General features: G+C 45.5%; 1 protein-coding gene and 1 long non-coding RNA gene across 6 annotated transcripts in view; one reads left to right on the top strand and one right to left on the bottom strand.

The window, feature by feature from the left end:
- LPP (LIM domain containing preferred translocation partner in lipoma) overlaps positions 1-5,940 on the bottom strand; it is a 315,895-nt gene extending 309,955 nt beyond the window's left edge. For all 4 annotated transcript variants that reach the window (XM_079315245.1, XM_079315244.1, XM_079315243.1 and 1 more), the window contains exon 1: positions 5,733-5,940. The gene's annotated coding sequence lies outside the window, so the exon portion shown is untranslated. The remainder of the gene's footprint in view (positions 1-5,732) is intronic.
- A 13,676-nt stretch (positions 5,941-19,616) lies between these two features.
- LOC306806456 lies at positions 19,617-25,859 on the top strand. Of its 2 annotated transcripts, XR_013775475.1 has the most exons (4): positions 19,617-19,708; positions 20,573-20,716; positions 23,046-23,148; positions 25,524-25,859. It is a non-coding gene; the product is annotated as an uncharacterized lncRNA (long non-coding RNA). The 2 variants fall into 2 exon arrangements; XR_013775476.1 differs by lacking the exons at positions 19,617-19,708; positions 20,573-20,716 and adding an exon at positions 21,352-21,489.
- The last annotated feature ends 226 nt before the right edge of the window (positions 25,860-26,085 follow it).

Here is a 26,085-nt window from a genome sequence, read left to right as displayed (position 1 = left end):
CAAATCACCTGCAACAACACCCCAACACTCTCCATCCAAAAAACAAACCTCGCCAACCTGGATTCCATGCAGCAGCCACACCACTGGAAAAGCCCTACAGGACATACTCAAACACAAAAGCGAAATTTAAGGTAAGGTTTGAAGCTGGACATTTCTACCCCACCACACAGTGCAACCCTACCCACCCCATGGGGCTCCACAGATCCTTTTTCAAGGCCTGTGGGACCTGTCAATGCAATCTCCTCTATCCCACCTGCCTTTGCCCAGCTGTCTGGGCTGGTCTCACAAGTGAGCAGCTGGGTCCTGGTTCCTCGGCACTATTCCAGCTCCCAGCCCTGACACAGGCTTTCCATGTGAGAAGAGATCAGGAGCAGAGGGAGAATAGAAGATGACTGCAGCTCCCCACAATGAGATCAAGTGGCCATAAAAAAAATTAATAAATAAAGGAGAGGGTAGTTACAAAATGATGCATAAACAAGACCTGACTGTACAATTGAGAGCTAACAGGGCAGTTTACTAAATGTTAATTAAATCCTTAGTGCCTGTTACTCCAGTCATGGCGATCAACTTATTTTTAAATTAAATAAGCAGTAAATGCGCAGATGAACTTCTATTAAATTTCACCCAGTGAGTGAAGTATGTGGGGCTTTTAATAGACATTAAACAAGATAGTTATGGCAAGTTAGCTGATACTTTATTACCTAAAGATAATGGCCATATTAAATCTCAACTAACTATTCCACTGGCAGCACAATCATCCAAGATTTGGCGGAAGCTTTCCTGCCTTGAAGCATCACTGAGCAACAGGAGTAGGGGGAGGAAGGCAGCCAAGAACTGAATGGCACCCACTTAGAGGGTGCTCATGTGCATAAACTCTCTTAGACACACAACAAGATCCCTCCCAGCCAGATCTGTAAACCCCAAAGATGGGCTATTACACAGCAACAAAACTAGCATAAGCCAGAGACCCTCATGCATCACTCCCTGCCCCAAACCAACCTAAGTAATCTATCTGTTAGCTAAAGAATCACAGCATCTCGAGGTTTTCTTGTGCCATCAAGGGCAATAGAAAACATCCTAACAGCCTGCAACACTCAAAAGCTTATAACTTTGTCTAAGAAAAGGTTATCAGCAGCCCACAACTCCACCGATGTTTGTTTTCCTTCCCTGAGCATATTGTGATAGTTTGGGAGTTCTTCTGACTCACACATGTGTGTCACTGTCACCCACAGATCCCAACAACAGATACTGACAGTCTAAAATGACAGAGACTTGCTGACAATGACTTTAAAATGATCATTTTCATGCCAGCTCTTTCAGTTGCTCAGAATCTGATCGAAACCAGCTCTTGGAGATCAAAACAGAATCTTCACTGAGTTGTCTCTAGTGATAACCTTAATTGCAACGATTAAGTGTGGGTAACGGGTTTTAGTTTTTTTTCATATTTGGACTGGAAAACATCACCAGCCCTACATGGCCTGCAATGCCTAGGAGCATGATGAATGAAAAGAACCAGGCCTGCTGAAGTCTGCTTCTCAGGCAGGCATAAACTCTCAAAAGCTTTAATGTTTTGTGGGGTTTTTTCTGGTCTGTGGTTTTCGGTTTGATTTGTTGTTTTCTTTTCTCTGTTTGTTTCTGTTTTGCAAAACAAAGAGCTTCCTAAATCAGAAAGAGGAAAACACTGAGTTCTTCAAACTTTATTGATGGTCTCCTCCAGCACCCTAATGCACCATGGATACCAAACACAAGATCTTCCCTCCAATTCCTCCTCTGGAGCCCTTGTTTGTAAAGTTATTTCAAGCATTTGCCTATGTATAAGCCACACTCTTTAAAGGCATTATTCCTTGTGAATCTGTGCATCACATAACCCACATCCTTTCATAAATTATGGTTTCCACCTCCTTTGCTCCTTCCTCCTCTGTTCTGGCTGCAATTGCAGTAATCTCTCTAGCTTTTCACAGAATTATGCAGCTACAAGAGTGAGAGCAAAGGCAGATGAGGAAGCCACTGGGGTGAAAAGACTGGCTGTGGAGGACTTTGTCTTGCAGACAGGAGCACCACTGTTGCATGCACACAGCAAATACAGATGATGAATCACCGACTTCTGCTGGGTCACATAGACTTCATATTCCTGTTACCTCCCCAAAAGTTTTGCCCCATCCAAAACAAAGTACTTAAAAAGCACACACATACCTAAAGAATCATAGAATGTACTATGATTTAGAAGGGACCTACTCTTGCCCAGTGTATATTTCTTCATCATCCTGATGCCATCTTTAAAACCTCTCCATGCATTCACAAGGACTAAGCTCCATCTTAGCAGGGCTGCCACAGAGCACACCAAAGCCTGGATTAGCAATTAAAGGTGAAACCCAGCATCTGGGGCCAGCCAGGGAAGAGTGTGCAAGTGTTTCTCAAAGCCATATCAGGGAAGGAGCTCAGGAAAGTGGCATAGCTGTGTAGGTCAGGCTTTCAGAAGAAGCTTGAGGAGCAACAAAATGAGGATGTATTGTTCACACAACCATGATGGGTCGAACAATAGAGAAACCACTGCGGGCACCCTGAGAGTATTTGTTTCCACAGACATACAGAAACTGTGTTCTTGGAACAATGTGTCATCCACCCAAGCTACTGCTTTTCTCTATCTGTGTCTATCTAGTGCCAGCCAGAGACCTCATGGAAACCTACATGAAACTGTTTCTTCTTTCCAACTAGATGTTTAATAGTACAATGGGCATCACCACGGGCTGGTACAACACTGAATGTACCTGACACTTGTACAGTCATCCCATCTTCTTTTCAGACTTGGCTAAACTCTTGTTCTCAGCAACATTCTGCATGATAAATGCCACCATTACTTACACTGAAAAGCACTTAACTTTCTTCATTTTGAATCCACCATTTTCATTTGTACAAAGGAATAGACATCCCTTTTCCACAGCACTTACCATTTCTCTGACACTTTCCTAGCATGTGTCCTGTTAATAGGAGTGATCCCATACTGCTGGTAAAACTCCCTCAGGTTATCCAGCTCCCAACCATTCTTACTATCTCGTTCCAAAACTGCATACATGAAGTTTGACTGATTACAAGGGTACATCTTAAGTTTTATAATAAAGCAGATAGAACACAAGCAGTGATTTTAATAAACAAGACAACAGCCAGGCTTCAAAATGGAATAGTGTCTCCACTCTGAGCATGAACCTCCACACCATAATTCTTACTAGGAGGTATAAATAAAAATACATACTAAAGCCAGGCTTTTGCCAGTTTTTCCCCATTTCACAACAGCACATCACAGACATCATTCAATACTTTTATCCCCTAAAGCTGGGTGACTCTGCACCAAACACAAATAAGATAAAGGACTCATAGAGCTGGAGCCCACACTGACATGGGCATGTCCACCAGCATCCTACCCTGACATTCAGACTGATCTCCAAATATGTTCCAAAGGTAAAAATCTCACCTCTGTGTGACAGGAATTGGAGTTTCTCTCCCAGCTCAACACCAGCATCTCTGCCCTGCCAGTACCAACCACACCAGGCAATCAGGGCTGGCAAGACAGAGACAGCTGTACAGTGAGAACATCAGTAATTCTCACTGACCCAGGCACCATGGAGACTGAACATCAGTAATTCAGAGCAGCTTGGAGCTGCACCTACAGAAGCTTTAATGAGACAGTTTTAGCTCCACTTTCCTGGACATGTCCTTCATTTCCACCTAGGAGTTTACCCAGGCAGCACACAAGGGCTGCATGCCACCACCCAGGAGTGCTGGCAACATGGGACACACACAGCCAACATGCCACAACCACACAACACACAGGGTGGGAGAGATTTTTGGGAAGCAGCTCTCCACAGAACCATTACTGATGGCAACTTACTGCTATGCTGGACCCAGGTATCCCTGATCTGGCAGTTTTACCCAGCCTACATAAACTGAGTCAGGTGGAAAAAGAAAACCTGAATAAAACAATTAAAGGAAAACCATTGTGAAACAAGGGCAACAGGCCTGAAGGGTCCATTAGCAGCACCTGCATCATAACAAAGTTAAAGGCAGGATTTGACAGGGAGGGTTGTTGACAGGTGGCTCAGTGGCCACCACCCACACCATGACCTGCTGATGGCCCATCCCGTAGGAAAAAACCCTCCAACAAAGGCTAAACAATTGACATAGGGGAATAACAGACCTAATACATTTAGGAGCAATCGGGTTTAAGGTCATGGGGTGGGCAGAGGGAGACAGACAGGCAGAGAGAAGTTTTCAACAATAAATCTTTATCCACAGACACACTATTTCCCAAGGGAAATCCCAGAGTATTGTTTAGCCTTCTGTGGGCCAGTCCTGCTTCAGCAAGGGTGGGGATAATTAGAAAGTCCCCCACATCCCTAAACTGTGCTGCTGCTGCACAGCAGGCTAAGCTACATACAGGACAGCAGCCAACATTTTTCAACAAGAACACAGCCACTTTATTAACATAGAGATGAAATGCTGTGTCCTCTTCTCCAGCTTTGCATGTTCCCATACTTTCCTAATATCCCATTTCTCTAATGACTTGGTGAGCCAGCACCTGCTGTATCACCTGGCTCCCAGGCACTCCCTACTCTCTCAGATTTTGCCCCAGAAATCATTCTTGGAATGTATAAGGACAAATTCTATAGGTAAATAAGGTCACGGAAACAAAGAAGTTCTGGAATGTGTCCAAAAACACTTGTGTTCTGTGTGAGACCTTCCTTTTTTGCATGGGTCAAAACCCCTTTGTGGAGAGAGACCAAGGTGTTGCAGATGTCCAGAGAGACACATCAGGAGGCTCCTGCAAACTCCTTAAACTTTTGTGTAAGAACTGCCTAGCAAAAGAGAAAGAAACAGACAGGAAACTAAGCCAAGAACAACACCACTGGGCTAAAAAAAGTCAATTTCTACAGGTGTGGGAAAAAAGAAACAAACAAAAACTAATCAAAACAAAGCAGGAGGATCCAGCTCTGGTTAGTTTCAGCGGCAGGGCCAAGCTGCACCTCGAGGTACAGGCGGCAGAGCAATTAGGCAGGAGTTGCTCCATCATCGGCTCCCCAGCACAGCCCCGGGGCGCGGGGAGTGCTCCAAGCACGGCACGGTACGGTCTGCCTCTTAACCGAGGAGAGCAAGAAAAGGGGAGGGCAAAAAAGAACTTCATACTAAAAAAAAAAATAAAAAAATCCGTGGGTGACGTCAGGGTGTGGGAAAGTTTTCCGTCCTTACCTGGTGGGGAAGGCAGGGCCTCCCCCGGCATATAAAAAGCTGCCGGAGCTTTACTCAACTTATTATTTACTACGAGCCGCGGCCGGGGGTCGGCGGGCGGCGGGGCGGGGCGGGAGCAGCCCCAGCCCCAGCCCCAGCCCCAGTCCGGGCCAGGTGCACCTGCGGCACCGGCCCGCCCGCTGGGGCCCGGCCCGGCCCGGCCCGGCAGCACCGGCCGGGAGCCGAGCAGCGGGGCGGCCCGAGCCGGGGAAAGCGGCCCCGGCCCCGGGGCCGGCGCTGCCCCCGCCCCGCGGCCGAGCCCTCAGCGCTCCGCGCCGGCCCCTCCGGCGGCCGCGGCGCCCCGCGCGGAGGGAGGAGCCAGGGCGGCCCCCCCGGGCGGCCGGCAGCGCTCCCCGCCCCGGCCGGGGGCTCCAGCTGTGGCACAGCTGCCTCGGCGGGCGGACGGGGGTGGGGGGGGGAGGAAGGGGGCAAGTTATTATCTGCAACAATACCTCGGGGGAGGAGGCAGCGGAGGCGAGCGCGGCGGCGGCGGCGGGAGGAGGCGGCGGGGGGCGGGCCGGGGGCGGCACCGGGACCGCCCCGCACCCGCACCGCCCGCCCCCGGCCCCGCCGCCGGCCCCTTCCTTCCGCCGGCGGCCCCTGCCCGCGGCGTGCCCGCCCGGCCCCTCCCGCGCTCCAGCGCGGTCCCCCCGCGCCCCTGCCGCGCTCCGCCCCGCACACCCATCCCTGCGTCCCTCCCTCCGGTCCGGCAGCCTCTCCGCATCCCCCCGGCCGCGGTGCTCCCGCATCCCTCCGTGCCCCCCGGCCCTTACCTCCCCGGGGCGCAGGGAGGGGCGGCCCGCGGCCCCGAGCGCGGCGGGACGGCCCCGAAACAAAAAGCGAAAGCGGCGGCCGCTGCCTCCCGCTCTGCCGGGCTCTGCCCGCGGCTGACGTCAAGGGCCCAAATTCCTGCCTTTCCCTGCAGGCAGATTTGTCCATGTAAGGGCTGGGGCCGGGGCTGGGACGGGACGGGACGGGAGGGGGCTGTGCTCCGGCTGGGGGGCGGCGGCGGCGGCTCCCGGTACCGGGAACGGGGCTGGAGGCTGCGAGCATCACCTTCCTGCATCCCGGAGCCAGGGGAGCCTTCCGCACAGAAATGCACCCTGTGCCTTGCACGACCCCGCTTTTCACAGGGAAGTTTTGTCCGGGACTGCTTTTGATTCTTTGGCTGCTTTTCGAACCAACTTTTAATCTGTGGTTGCCCAGCTGAGGCAAAGAACAAGGTGAGGGAAGGTAAAAGGTGCAGGGAGTTCCAAAGGAGCTGCCTGTTCACAGATTCAAAACAAGACTTGTCAGGAATACTGAGGAGAGGGGGAAGGGAAACTATTTTCTGATTGCTTTCTGTTTGATTGTTTTGTGGCTATCTCTAAGGAGTGCAATTAAAATAAATTGGGATGTTGAGTGTGATTGTTTTTATAATGGAATGTTGCCCTTTAAGTAGCTGTTCGCTATCTGCATCTGCCCTGAAGAGAATGGGAAGACAGAAGGGTTACATTGTGTTCAGGCTGTGGAGGGGAGCCTTGCCAAGCCTTACTCATTTGGAAAGAAATTTCTGGGTGAGTTTGTAGGCACTTCAAAATGTATTTCATTTTTAAAATAAAGGACTCTGGTGTGTGCTTTCAGAAGATGTTTACATCTTATCCCATTACCAGCTTTAATGTCCGCAGTCAGTGCTTGAAAGCCCCAGGAGGGCAAGACTGCTTGTTTGGACACAAAAAAAGGACAGTAAGTGCCTAAAGGACTTAAGCTGTAGCAGAGAATGGTGATTCAGCCTCTCTCCACCTTCCCTGGCTGCCAAAACCAGTGTACTTCCCAATCAGAGACCCCAAGAGATTTCACCCCACCCTGGCAGACTCCTCAGAAGGGAAAGCGTGGCATTTCTCAAATTCAGTCCTCAGTGCAAACCCCCCATCTAGGGTTGATTTGGTGTCCCACACTGACCCTGTGTACCAAGGGTGCTAAACTCCCTCCAGGTACAGAGGCCAGGGCCAGGTTATCTTCTTAGAAGCACTGCAGCTAAATTTGTGAGCAGTCATGGCTGCAGGTGTTTTCTGGAAATACCTCAGCCTTGTCCTAGGCACCTACCTGGTGTTCAGACCCTGCTGGATCCCAAACCAAAGCTGAATGGTGCATGAATCACCAGGGCCCCGTGCTGTAGGTGTTACCTAGAGAGCCAGCAGTGCTCTGTGATCGTGGCCTCTTGTGAAAGACAGGGCAAGGCTGATTTCCACATGGAAGAGACTGTAGCACCAGCTCCAGCTGAGCAGCCAAAGCCTTTGCCTGAGGCCCTGTAAACCCAGTTCCCTCCTGCAGGACCTGCAGTTCACCTGTCTCCTTCCAGCTGAGTGCTGGGCTGCAAGGTCATGCTCCTCCACTGCGCCCTGAGCACAACTCACAAGGGGATTTTCTTCCACCAGGAACAGTGGTCATCACCAGGGGTTTCCTGGCACCCATGTCTGTCAGCCTCAGAGTGGTGGAGCTCTTGATGGCAGATACACACAGAACTGTTGCCTGTTCTGTTTTTTTCTCTCCAAGTTTTCTTGCAGAGCTGCAACTGCCCTTATGTTGTGTCAACTGGTATCTAGGGGAAGTATATGAACACTAAAAAAACCCCTTTGGCCTGAGATAAGAGACAAGTGTTGTCCATTTAGTATTTCAGACAAGACCAGTGGTAAAATATTTTCCTGGTCCCATATCCAACAATTATTGCTTCTTTATCCATCAAGCTTATGAAATTTTCCAGTGCCGTTAACAGAAGATAGAATACTGTGTCCATCCATAGCAGCCTACTTTAAATGATTCCCAAAAGTTTTAAGCTTTGAGCCTCCAGAGTTTGAGATAGTAACTACTACTACCTCCATTTTGCTGGTAGATGAACTGTGACTAATCCTCTGCAGCACAGCAGCAGAAGTTTGATTTGCAGCCCATTACCCTTGTGACGTGCTGCTCAGAATGGTCACTGCCTTGTCAAACACAGCATCAGTTTTCTGAGGTTTTTTTTTCAGTTTCCTATCATGACCGATATCATACACTTTGGAATTGAAAGCAGAAAATTCAAGGTGTTGAGCCTGGCTGTGAAAATCTGCTCTTTGCCTGGAAAGAATCAAAAATACTGGCAAACATACAATCATTCCTTTGGTAATATCTACCATACAGCAAAATGAATTAAACAGCAAAAGACTGAAATGCCTGACATTGCATAGGCCAGTCAGGGGGCAGGAATACAGGAGTCAGCTGGGCCAGTATTAATTCAAGGAAATTGAGTTTTTTAGTGTTTAAGGTGCATGATTAGGAGATTGGAAACTTGGCTTCTGCTCCTATTTTCCCTGTACCGTGTGACTTTAGACCAGTCAGTTCATCTTCATACGTCTGGAGGAGCCCTTAGAAACCCACAGCACAAGGTTTAGAACAGGGAATGACACACCATGACCTACTATAAGACCCCATTCTGTGCAAAATTTCTAGAAGGCAGCAAGTGAAACCTTGCTTTTCAAAGTTTAGGTCTCCTTTTCAGTGAGATCTCATACGCAAAAATTCACAAATCAAAAAACTGAGGATGGGAAGAGCCCTTAGGAAGACACAGTAATTCCACCTCTCAGGCCATAGAGCAGAAGCAGCACTACCTAAGCAGTGCCTGACAGGGGTTCTCCTGCCCTGCTCATAAGAATATTTAGAGGATCCAATCCAGAGCTTCGCAGTTGGATATGTTTACTTCATTTCTAACCCAAGTCACTTTTCTGCAAGTCAGCTCTTAATCAGATGAAGTTGTGGGGAACTGACATATTCCCTCACTAGCAACAATTCCAGAACAACAGGAAAGTCTCCCACCTGGTGAACTAATTCTTCTGTGGGTGAAAGCCAAAGAGGCTGGAAAACACACTAAGCATGTATTTTTGGGAGAGCTGCCACCTAATTTACAGACAAAGATCAGATGCAATTAGTGTTAGATCAACTGGAGCCTCCTCTGCCCCAAACCACAGCACTTTTCACCCTCCTCGCCAGGAGGACGCCAGTTTCCTCCAAGACATGCAGTGTCACACTTGACCATTCAGTCTCCAAAGGGTATTCTTGGAAGCACATGCAAAACCTGAGCTCACAGCAGTAGCATTCCTGTGGCACTGGGAAGGAATGAGGAAACACCAGCATGGATACTAGGCAGACGGGAGGGAAAAGACTCATCCTGCAAGTCTGAATTAATTTCCAACCAGGATGCTTGTTTCTGATTGAGAGATACACGAGTGTGCTGCCTGGTAGAAGGAATCTAGAAATGGCAGTGGGGCCAAGCTTTGTCATTCCCCACTTTGCAGGTATGTTTGCACCCAGACAGGAATGCAAGGCACAGTACTGAGCAGGCTTCAGTGAGTCACAGAGCTCTGACAGCAACTGAGGCTGGGCCAAAACCCCCAGGGAATCTTCACTGATGAGAAATTCTATTGCCAACAAACTCCTCAATTTTCTGAGAGTGTATCAGAGATAGTGACCATTATCCAACCCTCCATCTCAGTGCACATCCTGTAGTTGCAAGTGCTTCACAAGATGCTCAGTTTTACATGGCCATCTGTCCTGTCTAATTCCAGATAGTTTCACTGTTGGCCATGGTGAGTTTGGGCTAGCTCAGAGAAGTATAAACCTTCCTGCAAACATTTTAGGCTCTGCTCCCTGCTCTGCTCCATCTACAGTCTAGGACCTGTGCCTCAGGAATGGTAAAGTTTTGTTAAACTGCTATATTCCAATGCTGAGAAGTACAGTTGAGCAATGTGCTACTGTTGCATACTTCATTTTAAAGACATACTTAAATCCAATTTGAGCCCAGAGAGATTTCAGCTTAGGTTTAAGCGTTCCATTGAACAGTGTGGATTTAAGGATTGAAGTGTTCTGCCAGACTGTATCTTTGGTTAATGAGGAAGGAGACTTGCTAGTGCCTAGAAAAAATAACTGCCTGAAGCATTTTGGCACATCCAAACCATTACTAGCACTACTCCTTTTTTCAAAATGAATTTTGATGAAATTAATCCAAAGAATTGGTAAAGAAGTTGATAATTTCATAAACAATCCTCACTCTCTGGGTCTCAGTTTAGTGGGGACAAAAAAGCTGGTTTCTAGTATCTCATCAGAATGACGTGTAATAATTAAAGCAGAAGTCACTAGATTTTGTATTTTATACCATCTGGTATCTTGCACAGTATCTCACTAATGGTAAATGTCTCATGTCCAGATTTGAGCATAGATATCATGAGTGCTTTGCTTTACAGGAAGAGAAGCAGTTAAATACTTCATGGAGCCTACACTGAATAAACAAAGTACCCCAGTCTTAAAAGAAATGTTTGTGGCAACAAAATATTGTGGGGGACATTTTTGCATGGGCTCTGACCTCCCTGTTGAGAATCAAAGTGAAAATATTGAATGTACTAAGCAGATGTCTTCTCCTAGTGACAGCAAGATGAGCAAAGACAGCTGGTTAGAAGAACAACAACAACAAAAACACATCATCATTCCTGCTTTGGCTCCAAAAAATCTTGGACTTGTTGTCATGGAAGAAAGCTATATATGTAAGAAGCCAAGAAAGAGACAAATATTATTGAATCTGGTAGCATTTTAGTGAATGTGCTGGAAATAACTAAGTAGGAAGAAAAACTGGATGCACTCCATTGTTTATTAAAAGAATGCCTCTTCTTATTTCCACAGGGACCTATAGCCTATATAGGCATTAACACATTTGCAAGACACATATTTTAAATATGTTTCTTCATTCGTCAATCTTAAGGGCTCTTCTGCTAGAGTAAATAGAGTTACAGTGCATGGAAATGCATACAGCCACGAAAATATTATCTCTGCAATCTAAAAATGCCAACTGTGGGTTTTGTCTGTAGCTGCTCCAATCAGGGAACACGGGTGCATTACAGAGACACCTAGAGAGATCTTAAATATTGGGAAGGGAGATGAGAAAATTAGACTTCTTTGGTGAAACACAGGATAAATAATTCACAATGAAAAAAAAAAACAAAAAAAAAGAAAAAGGAAACCAAAATTAAAATATGAAGAGCTATTCCAGATGAAAATCAGTCTGAGCTGCACTGAACAACAGATTCAAGAGGAGTTTTTTGGCAAGACTGCAAAATAAGCCAGTGACCCTATGGCCTCCCTGCTCAGAGGTAGCACATTGTCTCTTGATAGTTTTCGTCTGAACAAAACTTGATTTCTGCGCTTGACCCCTGGACATTTCCATTTCCTTTTCTGAGCCTTTGGGCAGACTTGAGTAATGAACAGGATTGATGAGAAGAGTTTCAGAAATCAAAAGCTCTGCAGTTGGTAATGGCAAAGACAAGTAACTTGAGGTGGATGTTCCCAGAGGAGCAGGGAGCCCAAATCCCACGGTGCCATCAGACAGTGCCCTATGCCACAGCAGAGCTCTGGGTTTGCTGCATCAGGAGATGTCCTCCATGGAATGCTTCAAAACACCCACCTGTCACCTACACAGGTCCTAAATGACTTAAAGCCTTGAAAAAGCAAGAGGTTAACTTGGTTTATGCTTAATATATATACAATGAAAATTATGTAAAGAAAAGTATTTACTTTGGAAAACAACTGCCTTGAGAATTGAAAGCTTGACCAATCTGACATACCAGCTTCTAAACAGAGGACAATGAAGTCAAAAGGAGAGGACATGGTTGCTGGGTCTCCAGTTTCTGGCTGCCAGCTTTGCCCTTTCTCCACCAGGCAATGAGGCAGTAATAGTTTTCAACAGCAAATTGTTTTATTTACATAATTTTCTGTACAGAAAACCAGAGTTAAGTATGTGGATCTGCAACAGAACAGATGTGGGACTTGGGGAAAGTTGCAGCTTGAGCTGAGCTGGAAAAGCTTCCATCATTTGCCAATATCTTGGAGAGTCTGGAATCTTTCCCATCTCCACTGTGACAAAAACAGGACTTCTCAACATTTTGGAGGACTTTCTCCCTTGTAACAGAGGACAAAAAGCATACAGTGAAAAGCAAATCACAGTGCCAGAAGTAACTGAGAATCAGTTTTGCCTGTTTTAATTCCCCATCTTGCCAGCCTCAGCTCTAAGACCTGACCTACAGACTCCCAGCCAGCCCAGGAATGACCACGCCACCACAAAGGACCATCTCAGCCAGAAATTCCATGCTGACTCCAAGAAAACATTTCCTAGAGTATCTTGCTAAAATGGATACACTCCCACACACACTACATGAAAGGAATCATGTCTGACAAGTAAACATTTCTTAATGAGAAACATTTGTCCAACATGTTTCTCCCCAGTATTTTGGAGCTTTGTGCCTCAGTGCACCATCAATAAAAGGAGACAACAGCCCTTCCTAAGCTCTGAGAGATCACCCTGGGCTACAAAAATGACTCCCTGCCTCCATTAGTTACTCTCAGAACTCTGTATACCTTACAGCAGGTAAGTATGGACTGACTCAAGAATTTTTATAGACCCATTTCAACCAATGTTTGACCTTGACCAAGAGTGTCTCTGCCCACAGGCTGCTCCATTTGCTCCATCCCACTTTGGGACACAGAGGCAATGCAGGGCAGCTCAGTATTGCCAGGCTCAGCCATCCCTGAATGCACATTTCCTCACACCACCAAAAATTTGGATCACCAGTGAGACAGCCCAGCCCTGCTGCCAGTGAGGTGACAGATCCCTGGCACCAGAGCTGGGCTCAAACTGCTCATGAGCTACTTGTGGCTGGAGAGGAATGTCTGCAGAGAGCTAAACCAGATTGCTCATAGATCTCTTCTAAATTGTCTCTAATCTAGTGGACAACTTAAGAGTAAATATGTGCTGGAAGCACCATCTTCCCTTCAAAGTAATAACCTGAGAACACTGAGTGTGTGGCTGCACTGGAGAAACCTTAGGATCTCACTGGTGCCTTGGCAAATCCTTAAGATGTCAGATGTGTATTCTGACCCCTTTCTCAGAACACTTCCAGTATCTGCTTGATGCTACAGACACACCACAGCCACCACAGCTCCAGGAATGCTCCTAGCAAGGGCTGGCTGAGGTTGTGAGCCTGAAGCAATATGCTTACAAATACCTGATCTGCATAGAGCTTTTAGAGATAGTCAAATGGCTCCAAAGCTTCGGGAAAGCTGACATTTTAGTGTCACCTTTGTTTCTTAGTCCCACATCTACTGCAGGGAAAAGAGGTGAAAAAAAAACCCAGTTGGTATTTGCATTTTCCAGTCAACATTTCAGCCACAAGGTTCCAGTATTTGCAGAACTTCTGGAGGCCCATCTCACCTGTTCAACATCTCATCCCTCCCAAGCATAGACTGAAAATGCCACTTTTCTCCACTATTAAATCAAAAGCTGTCTGCACCCATGGGTCAGCTGTTTATCATCCTGTTTCCTCCCTTTGGGCAGCTGATCAGGTATAATGACCTATATCCTTGAAGCATTTATTTTATTTAGCATTACAGAGAAGAAGGGTTTAAGGGAACAAGCAACCTAATTATATAACCTTTCCCACCCTATCTTATTACACAGAGATCAGCTTGCATCTTCACCTGTGGAAACACAGCAGCTCAGCTCTTTGAATGCCCATGACTTCATCTGGGCTCTTTCCTGCTCTGCTTTTGTCCTAAGCAGAAGGGTTCCAATGTCTTTCAGTTATGATCTTTCATTCATTCTTTCCATTTGGGTAGGAATAACAATCTTGCTTTAGCCATGTTGGTGTTGCTCCAGAGATTCCTAGATGAGGTGGTCGTGCTGCTCACATAGTAAAGGCACTGATGGAGAAGCTGAATACCACCAGGCAGTGTTTGAGAGCACTCAGACTCTGTCCCCAGCACCCAGAGCACTGCATTGGTTAACATTGTAGGTGTTGAGCACCAGCTGCAGGCTGTGCACAGGGATCTGGGATGGGTACACACCCTGCATCAAGCCTCACCCCACAATGAGACAGGCAGGCAAACGAGAAAATTGGGCCCTGGCCCCTTCCTGTGATTAGGTCATTATAATGGGTAAATATTTTCCTAGATAGAGAGCTGAGATAAAGGACTGATGATGTCTGAAATGGAGTTTGAACAAAACTTGGAAGGACTATCCCTACCTTGTAATTCTTTATAATGTAATATAATGTTCTTTATATTTTTACCAAATAAATGCCTTTTCCCCCCAAAGCACCCAGGAAATTAAAGGGAACTTCTTTTTAGATAACAGTGAAAATCTCACAAAATAAATTTTTGTTATGGGCTGATTGAATAGCAAGAACAGCATCTAGCCTACAGCCAAACTGTTCACCAAAAAATATATAGAATGGATTTAGTGAAAGGTACCAAGGGTTGTTCCCAGAGTATATTACAGCTTTATGACATTGAGTCTAAATATTTAGTGAGGAGTACAGAAAAGTGAATGGTAGAGGCAGAGTCCCAGAGATTGGCTTAGAGGAGTCTGTTTAATAAGAGCCTGTTGCTGCAAAGAAAAATCATTTTGATTGTTTTTAATGAAAATCACTGTTCTTGTGATGTATCAAATACTGATTATTCATTCTCTATCACTTTAGTCTGCATTTATCATGATTTTGTGACCTCTGCTCTACCCTCTTCCTTGGCATTCCATTCTCACCCTGAGTTTTTTTCAGAGTTTGGGAGCTTTTGTATCAGATAAACTGGTTTATAAGGTGGTCTTTGAGGAACAAGTCTCACTTAAATCTCACATAATATCCAAGAATGTTCTCCGGTATTTGACCTCTCTGTGGATGAAACAATACTCTTCAGACACAAGAACCTTGGTGTTTCAAAGCTGTAACCAGCACCTGTGGAGCTTACAAACAAATAGGCTCAGCATTCCTTGGTGCAGCCTTCCTCACTGCTCCCACATTTAATTGCTTTGTAATTATACTTGTAAAACCTGCAATGGAATTACACATGGGGGAAAGAAAAACAATTTTAAAATCACATTTCAGAATAGGATGGGATTTATGGGAGGTGCAAGACAAAGGAAAACCCACCTTTCTTTCTTTCTTCATTGTTGTCTTTGGAAAGCAGCCATCAAAGTTTCCTTGTCAGTAATACAGGGATTTGTAAATAGAACAAAGAGCTTCCTCACACTAAGGCACATTATATAACCCAGCACCGTCACCGTGTGTCTTCTCAGGCAGTTCCCTTGAACTTTGCATCTGGCTCCTCCTGAGAACAGTCCTCCATGCCAGCTTGAACAGATGTGGTTTCCTTTAGGAAAAGTTTGCCCTTAGGGTCATCCTGACTTCCCTCTCAGAGTTTTCCAGCCTCATGTGCTCGTTGCTCAAGGAATTGCTGTGGTGGACACTAACTCCATGTGCTACTGTTAAGCTTCTTCTCACCTGCTGGCTGAGCTGAATCAGCTCTGAAATCTCTGCTCCACAGAAAAATCTGACATTTCATGTTTTCCTGAATCAGACCGGAAAGTTGCAATTTCCTGTGAGCCCAAATTCTGAGAAACATTTCAGAAAGTGCAAAATGGCCTCAGTGAAGCCTTTTGTTTGGGTGTTATCTACAGGTTTTTATGAGACTAAGCTAGCTTTAAACACATCATGTTCCAAGTGATCCCAAACCCAACCAGGCAGCACCCACTGTTCCCAAAGTCACTCAGGGAGTTGTGGTGTCTGCCGAGGATTCTTTGCAAGAGAGAGGTGACACAGAGCCAGGTGAGGTTTTCTCTCACCCCATGCATTATTCTAGTATTGCCACTGCTTCAATTCTACCAGTGCACTCACAGACTTCAAGCTTACAAGCATTTTAATTCTCAGTTTCTGGGCTCACTGAAAGCAAAAGATATAACTCAATAGCTTGTAGAGCCCTGACACAATATTTCCAACATATCGAGTGCATATCAATGGTACTAAATTTTAAAAGAGTGAAGCTTTAAAAAGTCTTAACTAAATCAGGGCACAAGGCCATGCAGACCCTCTTATTTTAGTACCAATAGAGCTGATTTTTCATCTCTGGTTGGTTAGAAGAGTTTTGTAAATGAACAAGAATAGGACATTCTACTGCTGATATAGAACACCAAATGGAAAAGTTCACACTGGTTAAATTAGGGTGGTATCAGCTTGTGTGAAGCTTGTTTTGAAGCTGCAACAGCATAGTGGGAAAAGCAGCCCTGCCCTGTGAGCAAGTGAGAAAAAACAAAGAAAGAAAACAGTGGAGCAATGGCTGCTGCTAGCTGGTCTTCATGGAAAATGAAATCCAAAAAAAAAAAAGGAAAACAAAGAAAAAAGAGGTGGAGGAAAGAACAGAAGCATACTTCAAGACCAACATCTCATCAGACTAAAAATCAGTGTAACTCCCACATTGCAACACTTTGCAGGTCTAATAGGCACAAAGCTGTTCCTTCACCCGAAAGCCAAACATAAAAGTCACGGAAACCCATCATGCCAATTCTGTGGCTGCTTTCCGGAGCAGAATCTCTTTAAATGTCAATGTTCTCTTTGTTCTGTGCACCCTTTATAATGAGTCTATCATCTGTTTGGTAAAAGATCCAGTGAAATATGTAATAAGGTTATCTCACCATCTCTCTCTATTGTAAAGTCATATCTCCTCTTCCACTCATTAATTATTGTCTTCCATTTCCTGTGTCAGATGTGAATCAGAAAATAGAGACTCAAGGCTTACAAGCTTAGCAATTTACCATATATAAGCTGAGCTGTGGTAACTCCCCATGTGCTCCCTCTTAGCCCATAATAAACAAAGCCAGCGTGACTTTGCTGTACATAGGCCTGCAGTCGATGCAGTTTGGATTAACCTCCTTTTATTGTCACCTAAGCTGACAGTGATAGTGGCCATGGCTCAGCTGATGTTCAGCCCTCACATTGCAAGACTTTGCTTTTAAATTCTGGGAGCAGAGCTCTACCAATATAACTATCTGGAAAGCTACGATGATTTATGTGCTGTCAACATACACTAAAAAAATAAAAAATAAAAAATAAAAAAAAAAGACAAAAAACCAGCACAATTACATGATTATCAGCCAATGCCCCTTGGCTTGCAGTTTTTCAAGCATGAACTGCTGAAACTTTGGATCAAGAAGTGAAGCAATCTGTTTCTCAAGTGCAAACAGGGAAAAGTTATGAGTCTTCTAGCAATTTCAGGCAAATATATCACAGAAGCAGCATGCTTAGCCTTTTTACTGTGCATCTGTCTGAGGTTTCCAGTAAGATTTCCCTGATATATAGTAAGAGTCAAAACTCTAATCTCTTTTAGCTCTTTTTTATTGTCTCTGCAGCACTAACTTTGAAAAATGGCCTTGTCCCCAAAGAACTGCACACAGTCCATGTAGGGAAGCTGTTAAAATAAATGCTTTACGTAAAAAATATTGCAGAGGAACTCGGCTCTGAGGGTTTTAGAGCTACAACATATAGATATAAACCAGAGCAGCTAAGTATGAATGGAGGTCATACTCCAGTAGAGAAGAAGGGAAGTCCCCTGTCTCACAGTTGTTGCACACGATCTCTGAAATCAACAATTCCTTCTCTGCTTTCTCAGGGCTGCAGCGTTTTAACAAATGATTATTCTCATGTTAATGTCCTTCTGCCTTTCTCCTCACTGACCTCAGTGCACACCATGCTCATTCATAAAGTTTCTCCTTTCACTGGATTTGAGTGCTTTCTGGAGACCTTATTTGTGCAGTTCTGCCTGTGAGACATCTGGCTGATTTATAGAGACTAAGGCACAGACGAGCCCAGTGTTGGCTGCCCTACCTGAATATTGTGTTTCCTACACATTGTGTTCCTATCTCTGCCCATGTCGTGGTCTGAGTTTTGATAGTCTGTGTGTTGTTCAAAGAAGAGAGCAAACTTTCTGCCTCTCAGAAAAGCTTCTGAGATCCTCTGGAATAAAAGTATATTTTTCCACCTGTATTCCCCACAAGGCAGCGATATCTGTGTCTAGACACTGATTGGGGAAATTCAGGCAAGGGATAATGTGCAAATGAGAACATGATTCAGTGGTGGGAAAAATACAGACAAACACCAGGTGCCTCCAAGGCTGAATCACAAACAAGACAGTGAAAAAATCTAAAAAGCAAGAGATGATGGAGGAGCTTGACTTGGCATTTATCTGTTTATTCCAACAGGATATGCAGATGCCGCCCTTCTGACATCACTGCCTCATCTCACCTCATCAGTGCCTCCTGACACAACCCCTCTCCACAGCACTGAATCAGCACCTCCGTGTGATCTCCTCTTGGCAACACAAGGTGGGGTGAAAGGCTGCCCATAATCGTGAAAGCACAGAGGGACCTCTAAACAGATTCCCAATGGGATTAAAAAACTCATGGTCATCTTATGAGCATCCCTTCCAGGAAATAACACGGGCTCAGAAAAATTTACTGTGCAGTAACACAGCAGTGCTCTACAGGAGTGCTCCCACACCAGATGGAACAATAATTCACACTGTGTGTTCAAATGAAGGAACAAGGAACACTTGCACTCCACTCCTGGAGCTCCAAAAAAGCTGCAAAGTATATTCCCCCCTGTAACTAACAGGTACAGGGTAATTCTTCCTTCAGGACTGAGAGAATATTTCTTAAAGCATCCCTGGAAATGTCCAAGACCAGGGTGGATGGGGCCCTGTGCAGCCTGGCCTACTGGGAGGTACCTTGCACATGAAGAGGGGTTTGGAACCAGATATTCTTTAAGGTCCCTTCCAACCCAAACTATTCTACGATTGTGTGAAAGCTTTTATTTGGTTGGGGGAGAGGAGGGTTAACACTCCATATGTGTGATGCTGTTTCCTATTTTGGATAAACAAAACAAAACAACCAACCAACCCCCCCCCCCCCCCCCCAGAAAAATAACCAAGAACAAAATAATCAAATGGAAAGAATCTGTAATATTCATATAATTGTTGACCTACAAGAGACAATGTAAAGAGGAGCTTTATGTTAGAAAAAACTCAGCCACATGAAAACAAAAATATCGGGCCCCCGAGTCTAATCTTAAACAGTCCTGGAGTCTCTAAACACAGCCCTAAGTACATCCTGTGCTGCACCTCAGTGTGTCATTCTGTACAACAGGGCCAGGTTTTCTTCCTGGAAAACCAGGTCCAGAGGCCAGGAGGCTCTTGTTGTATTCGCACATACAAGTCCCTTTTGTTGGGGGATTTAGGTCACAAGAGCGTAGGAAAGGCAGCTCTGAATCACCTGGCTCTTGCACGTGTTGCTTGCACGTTGTGCAAAGTTTTCTGAACTCAACCTGCTTTCAAGACACACCCTTTGTTTGTTACTTTCTCTAAGGGCTTTTTCGCAACCCCATCCTCTGCCAACACAAACAAGGTTGCAACATCTCCCTCCAGTCTGTCTTCCTCTGCTCTGCTCTAAATATCAACCAGCCGCATAGCACTGCTCACTTGCTTAATTGGGCAAAATACCTGCTGTGGCAGCCCTGTGCCTTGACTGCCTCCGGGAGAAAGTTTCTTGGGAATGGTAAGGGATGGAACCTGCAGGTCGGTCTTAGTCACGCTGATACCAGATACCAAGAGCCTTGTGCAGGCAGGACACGGGCTTGGCTTGGCTGAGCAGCCATCGAGCATCTGCAAGGCACCAGGGGAGGTTGGGAAGAGTAATTACCAGGGATCACAGTGGCTACTAGAAGTTGCTTCTGCAATTGCAGCACTTTCTACTTCGCTGCAGTGTGTGTACCCTGTGCATAGAGAGCAGAGGAGAGAAGTTTATCATTTATCGGTGTGAAACAGATTGTGGGACCTAGCTCCACTCCTAATATTTGGGATATCTGGAGTAGAACCCGTCTAACTAAAGAGGCACCACAACAAACACCCTGTGAGTACTGTCTGTAAGCAGGTAGGAAACACAGGCACACTGGAGACCCTCTTAACTCCCAAATCTTGTCCACTCTAGAAAGTAGATGGGGTTAGCCCTGAGCCCCTGCCCATCGTGGCACGCCAGCACGGCTGCGGGCGGTGCTGCTCACGGCTGGAGGCGGCTGCTTTTATCAGCAACCTTGATCACGGGGATTTTCTCTTATTTCATTCTCAAGCTTCCTTCAGCCTCGGATTTGCATAAGATCCTGGGTTAGGACTAATCTGATCCCAGGTTGGGAACATTGCATCAGGCCCAGTGAATCCTCCATGCCAAACTGTCTCAGGTTGGGGTGTGTTGGCACTGGAAAACAGAACTGTGCCGGGACAAATGGCAGCTTGAATTTTCCTTAGTAATAGGAGGTGCCTGGCTTTGTATCTCCTTTAACCTCCTGTGCTATGTGGCAACTCCCAGTCAGGTTTCTATTTGTTTACAGCCCTTGTAGCCAGGTGCTTTCCATGTACACTCCAGGTTGCTGAAACAAGAAGCGTGTCCAGCCTCCAGGGCTAATAAGAGCACGTTGTCCTTGGTGGCAGGAGGGAGCACCTTGCTTTATCTATGCATTCCCTGGCAAGCAGCAGCGGTGGAGAAAGAGATATATGTCTCACTGCCCAGGTAAGAGTATGAATTCCAGTCTCAGGATGTAAATAAATATGTGGCCACTCAGTTGGAGAAGTTAGAAGTGACAGGTTGCAAGTGTAGCCATGACACCTGCTGAAGGGCTGTTCGCTGTGGGTGTGTGGCTGATTGGCTTTTCCTGGCCCCATTGGATTAAATTCCTGAACATTCCTGGGAAAGGGGGGCTTTTTCTTAAGGTTTGCACTTGGTAAAATGACAGAATAGTTGAGGATTAGCAGTGCTAAGTGCCTGACATAGCAATCACCATCTGTCTTGCTCACCTTTCCATCACCATTTTATGTCCAAGAAGATGGCCTGAGCTCGCTCTTGGCTGCCAGATTCCCTTGCTTCAAGAAAAATTTGGCATCCTGACCTGGAGCTTTTTTTTTTTAGTAAAATACAGATACAGGCATGTCCTACTGCAGGAGGTACTGTGAACATGGGGCTGTGATTGGCACTGGGGTACAGACTGCCCCAAATCCTATGGCCCCAAATCCTTCAAGACAGTGCTGACCTAGTGTAACACATAGATTATCTCACTGCCATATTTAAAAATATGTACTTCCTGCTAAAATTGTGTGCTCCACTTGCCAACTAGACTCGATCTAGATCTGTCTCTGTCATTTCAGTGTCCAGTCCCTGGCAAGCCAAATCATTCTACAAGCTCTGAAACTGAAGACACGAAATCACCAATGGAACAGTGCTGATTGGGTCAGAAATGCAAAGAAATCAGCTCTCCACTCCATGAGCCATCCACCAGCTCACAGCTGGTACAAATGGGTACATCCTTAACAGTTCAATCACTACTGTCCCATTGGCTGGAAATGTTGATTTTCTGTCATTAGAATATATACATGGTCAGCCCAGATGTCAATCATGAAACTAAACGTGCAGTTGTAATGATGGGCAAAAACTCCAGTGCTTTGTTTTATTTGAGCAATGCTCAAAAGTCAAGATATCCTGCTTAGAGTGTTAAAAAGTAGCCTGTACTTTGTCCACTTACAAGTGACACAGTGGGTCTTCCTCATACCAGAAGGTCCATTCCCTAACATCACATTTATTGGAATAATAGGAAAAGAAAAACAATTGCAATTTTTTTTTTTTTGAGGGGGGGGAGGGGTTGTTTATGTTTTACTCTTAAGTCCAGAAATCTTTTGGTTCTGGTAGGAGCTGTGCCACCTTGTTACTGAGATTGGCTTTCTGTACAGGCCTTCAACAGGCATTTTACTCCATTGAGAAGTTTTCTGTTTTGTTTGGGGATGTTTTTGTCCTGGTGACAATTTTGGGTCATGCCAAATCTCCACGTGAACATCTCAGTTACACAGCTGCAGCCCCACCTTTCTGCCAAGAAACACCGAGAGCATTCCTCCCCCTCACAGACAAAGAGAGTGAGCTCTGTGCCCAGAACAACAGAGGCTTTCCTGGTAGCAAATACCTATTCCTGTAGTCACTCAAAGGAGAATATGTGTTGGTGACAAGTCTTATCCCTTTTTTTTTTTTTTTTTTTTTTTGTTCTTTCCATAGGGAAGAATATTAATTTTACCCAAATTCTGTTTGGGCATTTTTGTTTATTTGGTATTTTGGGTTTTGTTTTGTTTATTTTTTTTTGGTTGGTTGGTTGGTTGTTCTGGGGGGGGGGTGGGGTGTGGTTTTTTTTGTTGTTAAGGCATCACTATGTAAGGAGTGTCAAACTGAATTTTGAATTTTCCCAAATTGTTAGCAGTGTGGCTTTGCAGTGTTGTGGACAGTGAGCTGGCCCAGGTAACTGTCCCATACCACACACCCTTGTACCACTGAGCAAGTGAAGTCAATGAAGAGAGGAGTTTGACAGTTATAGTCTGACAGCTGAAGGAAAATGACTGTATATGATGATTAATAAATAGAGAATATTTATGAATGCCTTCCCTCTGAGAATCAGGCTAATAGTAATTATGCTTTTCTAAATCCTATCTATAGAGTCATCTACATTTAGGTAAACAAAGTCATAGAGATTTTTCTGCTGGCATAAATACAAGGCAGAGTCCCAGCTCTCAATCTTTACTTCAGACTCCTGGATGCCAATGTTCCTTCTCCATGAGGACAAAAAGAGAAACTGGCTCCAGAAAATATAGTCAGTGTTTACATTTTATTGAACCACTAGACATTGCTGTTGGCCACATCATGAAAACAGTGCAGCAAAGAGAGCCTTTCATTTGCCTGGCAGAAAGTGTCGTTCTTTGGTTACTCAGATGAAGTTGACAAGTTGCCCAGTATTTTTATTATCAGGTTGTCAGCTCAATCTCACTACTGCCCTCTTAATTTATTATTTTGTATTTCAAAATCACAGGTGTGACTCATTGCACAGCCAGAGGTTATAATGAAGTATCCCACTCATCCTTTAGCTCACCCTTTGTTCAAGACAATGCAGATTGCAGAAGGTTTCTGAGGAGGTAAGGGGATTGCGAAAGGGTTGAAGACTCCTCTTTTATCTAACCTATGTGTGGGCAGTGAAACTGCCTGATATGAAACCAGCTGGGTGCAAAGGTGGGCATGGAAGTTCATTTGTCATTGTGTCGAGGGTTGAAACTCAGGAGATAGAGCAGCTGTCATTAGAGATAGGGACCCAAACTGAAATCACCTTGCCCCAGGGTGAGACCAGGGAGGCAGTCCTAGGAACACACTTCTCCCAAGACTTCCTCTATGCTTTAGTTTCCAGCAGGACAGAAGATGAAAACCAAGCAGGCATTTTTCAATTAAAAAGAAATCTTATTCCCTGCATTTTCTGATTTAAGTCTGAAAGTGGCTCTAAGTGCAAGATTTTGCCAGCATTGTGCAAATAAGAATCCTGTGGCATTAGAGTTTTTGGAATATAAATCTATGTTTCTTAGCATAAAGTGGTGTATCATCCATGTTTCTCCTAGGAGTATCTGGGATAAGTTGCTGGGAAGAAGGAATAAGGAGCACAGTGCTATTGGAAAGAATGTCTTGCTGCTGATTATGAAAAAGATGTAGAAGTCGTGGGCTGAATTAAATATTTTTCCATATCGGAAAATTGATGGGAAAGCTTCCTCGTATCAACAGCTCATGTGAAGCAGAAGAAGAGATCCTTTTTTCACAGAAGAAGAGTGTCAAAATCCAGAGCTATTCTGAATCAATTTGCTCTTTTAATTGTCTTGTGCAGACGTCTGTCTCTGCAGCAGAAATGCTGAGCTCATGCTACATGAAAACAAACCACATAAACTTGAGAAGATACAAACACAATTTGTTCCTAACAGAAGGAGCTTTCAAAGCCACCCAGCCCAGTGTGCTGGCAACTCATCTCCCTCCCCAGGGGGAAAGATGCATGTCCTGTGTTCAATCTGAGTACCCTGGAACAGTAACAGGGGCAGAACTATTGGGGTATTCGGTTTTTTTAAAGCTGCACCATGGATCTGTGGCAGTGCCAAAAGTGTCCCTGGTCTGCTCTGTCTCATTGCTGAGGGGGAGGAACTGTGACTCAAAGGCTGTCCAATGGCAACACAAAAAACTACACCAAGAGCACTGGTTCAGCTCTGCCATATCCAATTCCTGTCAAGTGTAGAATAATAGCTATCCAGCGAGCTGGGACATGCTTCACCAGCATCAATAGGGCTGTGCTTCAGAGCATCCCTCGAGGTAGCAAAGAATTATCCCCATTTTATAAATGAGGTAACTCAGGCACAGGGATTAAAGCCAGAATGTTCCAAACTGGCTGCCTACTGCTAGGTACCTACACCCATATTTACGCAACTTGTGGCCTGATTTTCAGAAGGGCAGGGCAATGAAAATTTTGGCCTGAGGGATTTGTTCACACACAGTTTACTGGTAACAACGCCCAGGATGGAAGCCTGGTCTCTGCTACCTGTCTTACACCTTAACCACTGAAAACATCCTTTCTACCACTAGCCAAGCCTCAGGTGAAGGCTCCTGAGTGTCCCCATTTGCCATGCAGAGGTTCAGAGTTAGCAGTGCAGGCTGGCTGCCTACATGCTTTCAGCTAGAGACTTTAAAAGATCAACAACAGGAGTAAAAATGGTGAGATTTTTTTGCTTCATTTTCAGCTCTTCAGAGCCCAGGCAGCTTTGCTTGACTTGCAGTGCTTTGTTAAAACAGCATGTCTGGTGTGTAAACTTCTGCTCTATCTCACACATGGCATCATCTCTCCCCTCTGTCCCTTTACCATGTCCTGCTTAGGACACCTCAGCCTGGCAGAGCACAGATCCAGTGCAAAACCAGTAACAGACCAGTAAGAGAAGGGAGAAAATTGGCCAGGTGGATATCTGAACTGCTCAAAAGCACAAGCACCAACAGGAACAAGTTAATCCCAGTGCCCCTTCTCCTCTCTTATATACTCCCTTTCTCGTCTTTAACTGAGCCTCAGAAATAGCCCTGATTTATTGGAAGCTCTTGAGAAGCAGGAAAATGGAGTAAAAAAACCTATTCCCATACTCTCAACTAGCAAAACCCAGGAGGCAGAGCACTTGTTGGCCGGCTACAATAGAGATTTGCAAGTGTCCCTGCTAAAATCATCCCTGCTAGGGGCTAATGTGATGCTTGTCTTAGCTTGTTAGAGGGCCTTGCTGTCTTTAGACATGTACTTGAGAAACAATGCTGGTGGTTGGTTGCTACCTGGGGGAAGAAGGACAAAGGATCCCGGCTGTCTCTGTGGAATGGTCACTGGTCAGGTCACCTCAAGCCTGACCTGCAATACCAAGTGCATGCTGCAAATCCATTGCTGTCAGCCCTTGTGCTTTGTCTCATCTATGGAGTCCCAGCCACCTCTGACCTCTTCTTTCCCTTCCTCCAGGCCATGTCCTGCTCATGAGGCTCCTGCTCAGCTGCTCTGCAGCTTCCCCCCACCCGGAGGGAGGACAGGCAAGAAGAGGTGACAACTTTCAGCAAAGGTTAAGGCTGAAAAAGAAGGAAGTGTCAGCTCAATCAGGTCAGCTCAGCCACCCAGCTGCTGCTGTAATCCCTCTGCCTCAGGTCCCTGTGCTGTTCTGCTCGTGCTCTGAGTGCTACTGTATGAGCAGCAGCCTTGTCCCCATGGTACTGTCAGCCTGCAGCATCCAGACAGGGAGATGGGGAAAGGGGGTAAAGAGAAAGCAGCTGATCATGACAATCTCACAGAACTGTTTCCATATCCTCCTTTTGCAGTTTTGAGAGCATGGACTTGGAGATGGACTTGACTCCTACTAAAGTTTGGAAGTCCAGACTTGGCACCCTCTGATTTCTCTAGAAAGAAGGCTGAGGGCTGGATCTGAATCACTTCTGCAGCTCGTCTCCATATTCACAGCAAACCCAGAGGCTTTGTGAAGCTGGCAGTGACATGGCCCCATTTCCTTCTGCCCAGGTCTGAGGTGCCTCTT

The sequence above is a fragment of the Erithacus rubecula genome (assembly GCF_903797595.1).
Source record: "Erithacus rubecula genome assembly, chromosome: 11".
Taxonomy (NCBI): domain Eukaryota; kingdom Metazoa; phylum Chordata; class Aves; order Passeriformes; family Muscicapidae; genus Erithacus; species Erithacus rubecula.
Note: the sequence above shows the minus strand (reverse complement) of the source record. Positions and strands in the feature narration are given on the sequence as shown.